The following is an 11,092-nucleotide window of genomic DNA, read 5'->3' as shown; positions in this document are numbered from 1 at the left end:
AACATAACATAACATAACATAACATAACATAACATAACATAACATAACATAACATAACATAACATATAACATATAACATATAACATATAACATCACATGACATCATGTAACACAACATCACATCACATAATATAACACTTGAGGAGGCCTACTACAATAAAGATGGGGATGGACTTTAGGCAAAGATACATATTCATAGGATGAGGGGAATGGTTTTAAACTGACAGAGGGTTGATTAATATTAGAAATTAGGAAGAAGTTTTGCACAGTGTGGGGGGGAGGCCCTGGTACAGGTTGCCCAGAGAAACTGTGGCTGCCCCAGGATCCCTGGAAGTGTCCAAGGCCAGATTGGGTGGGGCTTGGAGCAACCTGGGCTAGTGGAAGGTGTCCCTGCCCATGGCAGGGGGTGGGAGTGGGTGACCTTTAAAAGGTCCCTTCCCACCCAAACCATTTTAGGATTCCATGTTAAAATAACTCCATGAAGCAGTGGGGCTTAGGCTACAAGCATGATACTCCTTCCAGAAGCCAGCAGCAGCTGGAGGCTACAGCTTTTAGGGCCATGAGACTTTATTATTATTCAACACAGATTTCCCTCCACACCAATTCCAAACACCATTCTACTTTCCCATAACATTCAGCTTTCCAGAGCTGCCTTAGGAGACTGACATTTGCATGGGAAAAAGCATAAACTGGATTTTGAGCCTAGAGCTTGGGGTCTGAGCCAGAGGACTCTGCAGGATGCAAAATACAGGTGAAATGCCTGTGAAAGCTCAGGTGTGTCCAGGTGGAGGGGCTTAGTGACAACATCCCTGTAGCTGGAATGATCTGGCACTTTCTGCCCTGCCCGTGGCAGGTCTAAGGGCTTTTCTGTTTCTCCTATTCGAGACAGAAAGAGTGTGAATTCCTAATTGTCTCCTCCTGCCCCTCAATGAGCTGTTTATAGGATTACAGGCTCTTCCTCCAGACCCAGTATCATGGTCTCCTGCCTGGGCTGAAGCAAGGGGCAGGGATGGGTTAGCAGCAGACGTGCCTCTATGTGTTAATTAAGCCTCAGCTCAGGGTGAGGTGGAGCAGCGGCCACCAGAGCCCCAGCACCCCACAGCCCCAGCCCCCAGACAGGCAGTGGTGAAAGCCCAGCTCTCAATGAAGACACTGGGAGCTCTTAAGACATCTTTTGAAAGAGATTAAACAGCCCCCACATTGGATTAGAAAGATGATGCCTGACACATTTAGTTTCCGTTACCTTTTGTGGGCCCGCTCAGTGCACAGACCTGTCCCAAACAGAGCATTATGATGCAAATCTCCCTGAATCCCTCCGGGATTTCACAGAATCCATAAAACCTTCACAGCAGGAAACTCTATTCTTACTCTCTCTGCACTTATCCTGCGTAAGCTGTGCCTAAGGGCCATCTAGAGGATGCTGAGCTACCAGAAAGCAAAGAGGTCAGGGGTTTGTGGTGAGAAAAAGAGGAACTTTAATCTTGGGATGCCAGTAAGTGGGATGAGCAAAAGGGCCTCAGCATTCCTCGGATTTTCCCTACTGAAGTATGTCGTGGAGTAAATTAGAAAAATTCCCAGGCTGGATGGTGTGACTAGGAAAAATCGTTTGTTGCCAGAGGAATCACTTCATCTAAAAGTGACAAAGAATAGATAAGACTGAGCAAAATAGCCCGTTAAAATACTACGATGAAGTTCCATTCAGTTCCATTAAATATTTTAATACACTTCTTTTCTCCAGTGCAAAGAAAAAGAAGGCTCCGGTGATATTTCCAAGAGAAATATGTATTTAATAGCTCTCATACACTTCCTTGAAGGAAAGTGCTCAAAAATCTGAGCCCACTTTTTAAAAAAGGGGCAGGGGAAAGAAATAATCCCGTGAATCATTTATCTCGCATGTGCTGCGGGGAAGGAACAATTTCTGCCCTCAGCTCATGACCACAGAGTTATTTTGAGGGAGGTCTGCTATTCAAGCCACGCCGTTCTCTTATTTTTACTGGCACTGGGGAAGCAGGAGGTTGTGTGTGGAAAGGGAAAGGCTTTTTTGCCTCTGCTGGAAGTGCCAGCGCAGCTCGGCTGGCGGAGCAGAGCAGAGTCCGCCACGCAGGCTCCAGTCCCCGCTCCCACCCAGCCAGACCAAAACCCAGTCTTGGCCCGAGAAGCTGATCAAACTCCATTTTCTTCAACAAATAAATGAAAAAAAACCCAAAACAAACCAACCCAAAAAGTCAACCAGCTGGCTGAATCCCAGTTCACCCCCAGTCCATTCAACCCTTTCCCCCCCAAGCCCCCATCGCTAGAGGAAGCCCAAACCCGATGGCAGATGCTCAATAGCTTTGCTGCTGGACATGCCAAAGCAAACAGGGGGAACTTTCAGAGCCCTCCCCACAAGCTTTGCAAACAGAAACAGGTCTTACTACACACCTAAAATGTTTTTTTAAAAAAAAAGGCTTGCTTTCCAGAGTTTCTACTATTCTCTCTTGCCCTCGATTCAGCTTCACACTCCAAGAGGCTCTGGCAGGCAGAAATGTTAGTTTAGCTGTCGCACCCCACAAAAAAAAAAAAAAGAAAAAAAAAGGCAGAATGGTTCATTTTCTCCACTCAAGATGCAGAGAGACTTTGCCACAGACAAAGCTTTAAAAGTAAAGGAGTGGAGAATGCTTTATTCAAGTATTCACGTTTATTCAAGTATTCACATTTATTCACCGCCACTAATTGAATTCAATGAGAAGAAGAGAAGTTCATTTTTTAGTGCAAACCCTTCAAAACCTAGGCCAAATCTGATAGGACAAAACAATCACAGATTTCAGTAGCTTTGTAAGGGACTCTCAGTGCATCTTCAGTTTATTGATCCTACTCCTTCAGTACACCTTCATATGCCCATTCTGTGTTCCTCCTTGGCCACGTGGATTTGGAGGCTCTTAATCTACTGAAACCTCAAATAAAATGAACAAAATTTAGGTGCAGTCTACAAGATAAGCAAATCTCTTAGATAAGCTGAGGTTTGCATGCTAAGAAAAAAAACATGCTGCTTCTCATGCTTCTTGACTCCCTTTAATAGGATGCAAATAAAAAATAAAAAGGTAGGAGGCAGAGAATTGAAGGTATTTCTTCTGAGCCAAAGAGAAACCAGAGGACAGAAGACATCCATTACTGTATCCATAACCTCATGATCTAGACCACTGCTGGAAGGAGGTTTAACCACTGCAGTTAGTTATACTGCCTTACCATACCATCACAAAGTTCATGAAGTTTCCTTGATAATAAAGCATCATGCATTCATTTTATAATTGTTGGTAGTATAGGTCCTGTGTAAAGGTTTCCCTTTGATGTGTGTTTTTTTCTGGGTGACTGATCTTTGTGAATAACTCTTCAGTAACGTTGCCCTCCAAATGGGGATTTTGTTTTTTAAGCCATAGTACGTTGCAAATTAACCCGGTGGAGTTCACAAGGGGCTTACGGGAGGTGTCAAAAAGAGAGTTTGTATTGTATCTGGGTTGATTTATGACCATCTTTAAGACTCCACCTTGGCTGCACTTTGCTCAGGGAAACCTGCTGTAGCAGGGAATCAGATGAGGATTTTAGCAGAAACCAAAAAATGAAGGGTTGAAGATCTAACCTCATTTGGTACATTTTACTCCCTACAAAATCAAATAACACACTGTGCATATGTGGGGGCTCATTTTACTTGTAATTGACTTGCAGGTACAGCAACACCATCTGGGACTGATAGAGAGTAGGTAGCTTTGGGGGATAACAGATCTTGCACAAAGCAGACACTGCCAAAAGACACAAGAATTGGTATTTCATCCCCTTGAAGTGCTCAGTAGGATGGGCAAATTATCCATATGACAATAATACCCGAACCCTAAGTCACTTTTTCCATCAATATCCACAAGACCTTTCCAAAAGAAATCAAAATAGTCATCCATCTGTGACTTGCATGAAAGACCGTCCAGCAAACCAAAAGCAGAGGAGGGTGGAGGACTCAGAAAGTGGATCCTAATTCCCTGTGGAAGTCAACAACACCACATCTCCCTTCCCACATTCAATTGAATCAGGAACTATTTTTTTTTTCTGTAAAATGTTTCATACTGACAGACTTGATATGGGAGTCTCCACGTTCCTGAGGAGTCCAGTGGTGCTCTGGCAATCCGTGCTCCGAGGCATTGTGGAGCTGTGCCAGGAGAGAGCAGAAGAGAGAGGTAAAATGAACAATGCCTTCCTGGGAGAAAGTCCAAGATTTGTTTCTTACCTCGACCAAAAGGCAGGAAGAAAACTTGCTGTTAGCCAAGCAGGCAGTTCTGTGGGGAAATGGGACTTTTGCTTTTGGAGTGGAACAAATGGAACAAAAATAAGGATACCACAACGTTCAACATGAATTCCAGTCTATTTGTTCAGTGATACACATGCTGGTCAATTCATAAAGTTTACTGTTTTCTCTTAAAAATAATACACTGACATCCATCTGAGTCCTATTTTAATTTTTTAAATCCAACAACATAGTTGGGAGAACAAAGGGTATTTTCATGGTCCAAGTACTGGGCAAACTCTCCCAGCCCAATGGTTTAAGGAAGAATTTTATTTCTTTTCTCTAACTATATCCTCATAGAATACACCTACAGAAGCTCAAACTGGAGGGAAATGTTGCACAGTCTCTGTCTTGGAAAGGCACATTTGCTTTCTGCCATGGAGTTCCTATAAGGCACCATGGACAAAAGGAATACAAAGAAAGCTTTAGTCCAAATGGACTCTCAAGTTCACAAAATATGTCATATGCACATTACTATTTTAGGGTACTTTTAAATTTTTTTTTTTTAAATAAATTACCCTGTGGGAAAAGCTGGCAGCATGTCAGCACCACAGAAACCTAATTTTAACTGCAATGAATACAACTATTTACAAGGCCCCCTTTCTGCAGAGGAAAAGCCCTGCCATTGCTGGCAGTTTCGATGTGATATGAACACATATTTCTAAGACATTCAAACGGACTGGCTTAACAAAATACTGTGTTTTTACTCATGCATCTTTAATGTTCAAACTGTTCTTGGCAGCTCCCAGTCAGGAGCACTGTCATTCAAAAGAAGAGAGTGACAGACATTAATATGGAAACATTCAGGCTTTTAACTGAGCTGGAACAATAATTATGCCATCCAGTTTTGTTTTGAGGAGTATTGACCTTGGTCTCCACGAGCAGACAAGATCCAACAGACAAAAATATGCACAGCATCAAAACCCTCATTTGAAACTAAAAATATCATCTCAGGGGCTGTGTGGGGGGGATTCATGGTGTGACACAACAGTGAATCAAGTCTTTACTATGGGAAACACTGATGCTCTGAAAACACTGTGCTGACACATCGAGGAAACAGCCTCGGAGAGGGGAATTCAGCATTGCACAACCTGCAACGCTGAATTCTTAAATATAAATAAATTATAGGAACATATGCTCCCTGCACCACTCCCAGGTGCTGGAAGTGCAAGGAACAATAATGAAAACTGAGGCTAGCAGGGAAAAATCTGTTGTCAAACACCACACTCAGGGAGCGAGGAGGGGAAACAGCTTTTAATGAAACAGGTCGCGACGGTTTGAGAGGAGCCGACAGCAACAGGGGATGGTGGAGCTGATGTCTCCGAGTCTTCTTCTCGGCCGTGGGTAGAAGTGAGGGCCTTAACCTCTTGCAGACAGTGAAATTGTGGTTTATTACACCTATAAAAGCATGCAGGGTTTTTTTCTGAGACAACAAGCAGATGGTTGTCTTGTGCTCAGAAGCAAAAGGGAACAGATTCCTTAGTGTAGACATTAGATACTGATTGGTATGATAAATTATAAAGTATCTGTGTGAGTGTTTGGCCAGTTAGGGTTGTATCCCAGTGAAGTACAACCTTTTGCAGTGGCATTCACTGTCCATCACACTCTCCTTCTCAAGAGGAGGAGGAGGAGGGAGGAGAAGGGACAGGGGGATCCAACATGCAAGAGTAGCAACATAAAAAATTTTTTAAAACCCCAGACAGATCATTGAAATTTTACTTTGATCATCCTTTTTATGAAGATGATCTCCAGCTACACTTGCCTGTTCACACAGTCCAGTGGGGTGATATCTCATCTCCCCCCCTGCTTGTCTGCAATCCAGCCCTGAATGACAGCTAGTGGGTTTTTTAGCTGGTGCCAAGGAGAAAAAAAAGCCTTTCCACTACCCTGAATTGGCATTTGCAAACATCCTGCTATGTTTGTGTCCCTAGTGACCGACAGTCACTTTACAAACCACGGGGATAAATCCACAAGGTAAACCAAATGGAATTTTCCCTCTGCATGTGCATATGCTACTACATATGTGTGTGTACTTATACTAATGCAACAGAAATCTCTGTCAAAATCTGAATTATGCCTCCAAGTTGCAGCCCACATTAATTTTTCAGGATTTGGAAACAGGCACTAGTCTTGTCTAGACTAGACTATCGTAATTCTCTGACAAATGGCATTTTTTCCAGCTGCCTAAACAGCCTTCACAAAAGTCCCGTCTCCTTGTGCTTTCCTCCATCCGGGAGAAACTTGAAAACACTTCTGTCTCTCTCCATTTTCCTCACTTTTAATCTCCTAATTTATAGACAGACACTTGAAATTGCCACATATACATGTACAAGAAAATCCCCAGAAGCCCTAATACTGACTATCTTTGTGCCTGGGCTTAACCTGCAGCACACAAACAGCAGCATTTCCCTGAAGGATGCTATTCATGCACTCCACATGATTAAGGATTTCCAGGATCAAAGCCTGAAGATGCAGCTTGTGCACAGGCTGTTTTTTATCCACACACCCCAAAAAATTTAGGAACTGTTAGTCAGAGAGGCTGTAGCAGCAGTGTTGTTGTGGCACAGTAAGGCAGGGTGAGAGGAATCATGGAATCATAAAATCAAGGGAGATGGGACAGAGGTTAAGACTGAGTCTTACTTGGGCTGGCCTTAAATTTTTGGGAGCCCCAGCCATGACGTGGTGCAAATTACCACTTTTTGATTCTACTCAGCTACCCCTGCTCTTTGCCAGTTCCCTGGAGAGTTGGTGGCATCCACCAGGCAAAGCATTTCCGAGGCATCCAGGAAAGGGTTTGGATGCAGGATGTGAGCAGAAGTCGATTTTCATGTCTGGAAGTCTCTCTGGGAAGGTTTCAAGTCACTGCCACTTTTTTTCCCAGACTGTCCTATCTAGGCAACCTCTAGGGAGTTTGAATAATTTCTTCATCACTGAGTAATTCAAACACATTCTTCACCTTGATGTGCAGCTCCAGTGAAGTCTTCCCTAAATTCCCAGTTTCCTTTGAAGACATATCTCTATCATCAGCTTAGAAAGTTTCCTGACTCCTGTATGAGATGACAAACTTTTTAAACCAGCACTTCTAACTGAGATCTCCATTGCAGCAAAGCTGAAAGGGAAAGTCTTTGCAAACACCCCAGGAGCTTCCCATACTGTAGGAATGCAGTCACCCTTATTTTATTTGAATTTGTATTACAAAACCCCTACCAGTGACACATAAAACAGAGCTTTATCTTCCACTAGGTGAGTAAAACAGGCACAAAAGAAATCCAGGCAGAAAGGGGTGAAGAGGGAGAACCAGCATAGAATTCTGAGAGCTTGAATTTTCAGGGTGGGTGGAATTAAGTGCCTTTTGGTGAAAAAATTAGGTTTATTTGTCTGTAAGGTGTTTGTCTGTTGTACTTAACAACCCTACAGCAACCTGAAAGCTAGTTTTTCACAAAAATCCCAGTTCTTGACATAGTTTGGATTTGACCTGATTTCTTAATGAAATAATTCTTTATAACTAACGAATAGCTCAAGCTGCAGGAGGTGGACAGAAGCTATATTTTTAAGGCAAGGGCATCCAATACCTTTCAAAAAAACCCCTCTACTAAAGCACCATTAAAGTTGTAACTAATACTGTGCAGAGCATCATAGAATGGTTTGGTTGGAAGGGACCTTAAAGATCCCTCAGTTTTCCAGGGATGGAAGGGCACAAGCCCTGCCAGTTGTCAGAAGCAGCTGTGTGTCTGTCTTTTTTGCTGCTAAAGAGCACCGTGCTCCAGGAGATGGAATATTCTGCAGACATTCACAGATGGAGGTGCACAGAAAAAAAATAAAAAAGGTGCTTTAACACCTGCCTGTCTGTGCCAGTTTCTTTTTTTCCCCTCGGCTCCTCTGGCTTGTGTTTGGACACTTCCATTCTCCTCCTGGCACACATCCCGAGATAGGCAGTTGGGCTGCTTTCTAGGGAGGAGGATGGTAATTGGGGGACATTCCGCTTTTGATGTGCAGGGCAATTAAATCCTCCGTGAATAGAGGGGAAAATGAGCCATTCGGTGTCACTTGAAAGCAGGGATGTGTAGTGCCATTCCTAGGCACCCGTGTGAAATACAGAGGGGCAGAAGGGCAGCCCCGAGCCCTTTATGTGGCAGCCAGAGCCGCCCGCAGATGCAACGGCACAACAGCCCATTCAGAGGGGAGACTATACAATAGGTCATGAGAAAAACCTGTTGCTCCTGATTAAGTTTGCAAATACTGTATCTGCGGGGATTCAGAGACCTCATGAAAAGTCCCAACTGGAATTGGGATGAGCGGCGATTCCGCACCGCCATCAGGTCTTATTCACCCAGCGTTCACCCAGCAGCTCACCCAGCAGCTCTCTTACTCCTTTGAAAGCATTATTGAATCACCATTTTGACAGGTTTTGGCTTCCTTTTAAAGTAGCAGTTAAGAATACACCCTGGAACAATGGGTTTGATTAATTAAAAGAACACGTTCACTCGAATACTCACATTTTTGCATCCGATCTTATGAACATTTCCAAGAAGGAAACAAACTGCTTGGGATTCATTCTACCTTCAAAAGAGCTCATACAAAGATTTAGGGGAATGTCAGCAAATCCTGATACTTTCTTAAAGGCCACGGAAAAGTTTGCAAAGGAAGGTGTTTAAGGAAGATGTAGAGGAAACTTCTGTGTTAAATAGCAAGGAAAACAGGAGGAAAATGCATAGGATTGTCAGCCAGTTTCTACAGTGTGTTCAAGGCTTCTCAAGCCATGAGTAATGTGGCATCCCATGGCGGATGAGGCCTTAATGTAGGAAGTCAAACTATGAAAGTCAGCATTATGCCACCTACAAAGACAAAGAGGCCAAATTCAGGCTTGGGGTAAGCACAGTCTTTGGAAGTTAAAACAAGACAGGTGAGGAGTTTTCTGATTTGAATCTGATTAAAAAAAAAAAAAAGAAAGAAAAAATGGAAGGAAAATATTTCAAGTGTCTGACTGATTCAGGAGTGCAAACCCCATTTCTTTCCAACCACTGTGTGTGCTTTCACAAATCCTGCTCTGAACCGTCAGGACTGCAGAGTGTGAGATCAGATTCATATTCAGGCATGCATAGTTCCTGCTACCCAGATACACAGAGTTAAGTGAACCTGCATGTGGAGTAGGATGCCATGAAACACCTGATGCTGTAGCTCTCCTTTCTAAAACACTCCTCTAACAAAGTCAGTTCTCACTGAATGACTTGTGCAGGGTCTAGCTAACTTTATTTTTTCTTAAAGCTGCTTCCATCTGTGGCTGTTGGCATTTAGAAAGCACCTGAATCCATTTACAAAGCACAACAGAAAATCAGGCTGTGACCATCACCTCAGTGCAGTGAAAGCATCCTCATGATCAGCTGTTGGGCAGGAGCAGAAGACAATCAACTGCATAAAAATACCTCTGGGAATCAGCTTCACAGCCCTGTAAGTGTTAAGAAACTCATGAGGGTCATTTTAAAGCGATGACTTTGGGACACAAGAGTTATGAAGGGTAAGGAAGACCGGACTGTGAGGTGAGAAATGACAGAGCTGGAGCAGATCCTGCTCTCCCAGTGGAGTGCTGCTCACTGAGGGCCCTTGGAAACCCAGGCAGCCAGGGCAGAGTCAAGGGTGCCAAGCTCATGAGGTGCCTTTAAGTCAACACTGAGCAAAACTGTTTATACAGAAAGAGGCAATTCACACAGAAGAAAAAAAAAAAAAGGTATTTGTTCAATTCTATAAGGATTCCAGAGTCTGGGCTTTTAAAGGTGCATTAGCACTCCTATATGAACAAGTGTTTAGTTTTCCTGTCTATCTCATTTTCTTTACTATTGAAGATCCCCAGAGTCTTATCTAGATCCAAGTGGGTTTATACTTTAACTTTCAACATACCATTTTAAAGCAGAGTTTTAAGAAGCCTCTCCTGCTCTCCACTCCTCATACAGCAGACCCAGGGCCATGAAGAAATGCACGTCTATAACTGTGTGAAAAAAGATTGCTTCAGAAAGACAACTTACCTATGAATTAGAATAAAATCCCATGTTGCATTTTGCATTTTGCTACAATAATCCACAATTCTTTAATGACCTCTTGGGAAAAAGGCCATTTTCTTTGAAGTGTTGTTTTTCCAATGCAGCCCAGGTTGTTTCAGTCAAAAATAATCAAGTGCTATTTTCCAAAGCAGTTGCAATGCAAACTTTGTGTTATGACTGTCATTCAGGAGCAGCACAACCTAAATCAAAATGAATGCAATCAGACTACTTGATTCATATGCTATTACATATGAAATTGCATATTGCACATGAAATGTAACATTCAAAAATTTCATGTACATACCATGGTATTCAAGTACAGCACATTGTCTATTAAAACAGTGCCTAGAAAAAGCACTGCAAACCCAGTATTTGGTAACATATTCTCCTCATTTCATATTTCCTTCCTTCCCTTAAACCATTCATGAGTGTTTCAATGTTCAATAAACAGAAAAATACAGATTACAAAACCAATTTGCTATTTTGCATAATATTTAATCCATCAATCTGTTTAAAAAGAGCAGGAGAAAAAAATTCCTTATGACCTCATTTTCTACATCCAAAGTGACAAGATTGTTGGCCTATGCACTACAACCTACTTAAATTTTTCCTCTCAAGTGTTGCCAAGGAGGTATTCATACTTTTCCAAAAGAGCACATCTCGGGCCTCTGGCTGTAAGGCTTCATGCAGTGGTTAAATAAAATTAGAAATCCAGCCTAAGAGAAATCAAACATGTCACAGACATCTA

Source organism: Corapipo altera, unplaced genomic scaffold, assembly GCF_003945725.1.
Source record: "Corapipo altera isolate COAL_440 unplaced genomic scaffold, ASM394572v1 180, whole genome shotgun sequence".
NCBI lineage: Eukaryota > Metazoa > Chordata > Aves > Passeriformes > Pipridae > Corapipo > Corapipo altera.
Note: the sequence above shows the minus strand (reverse complement) of the source record.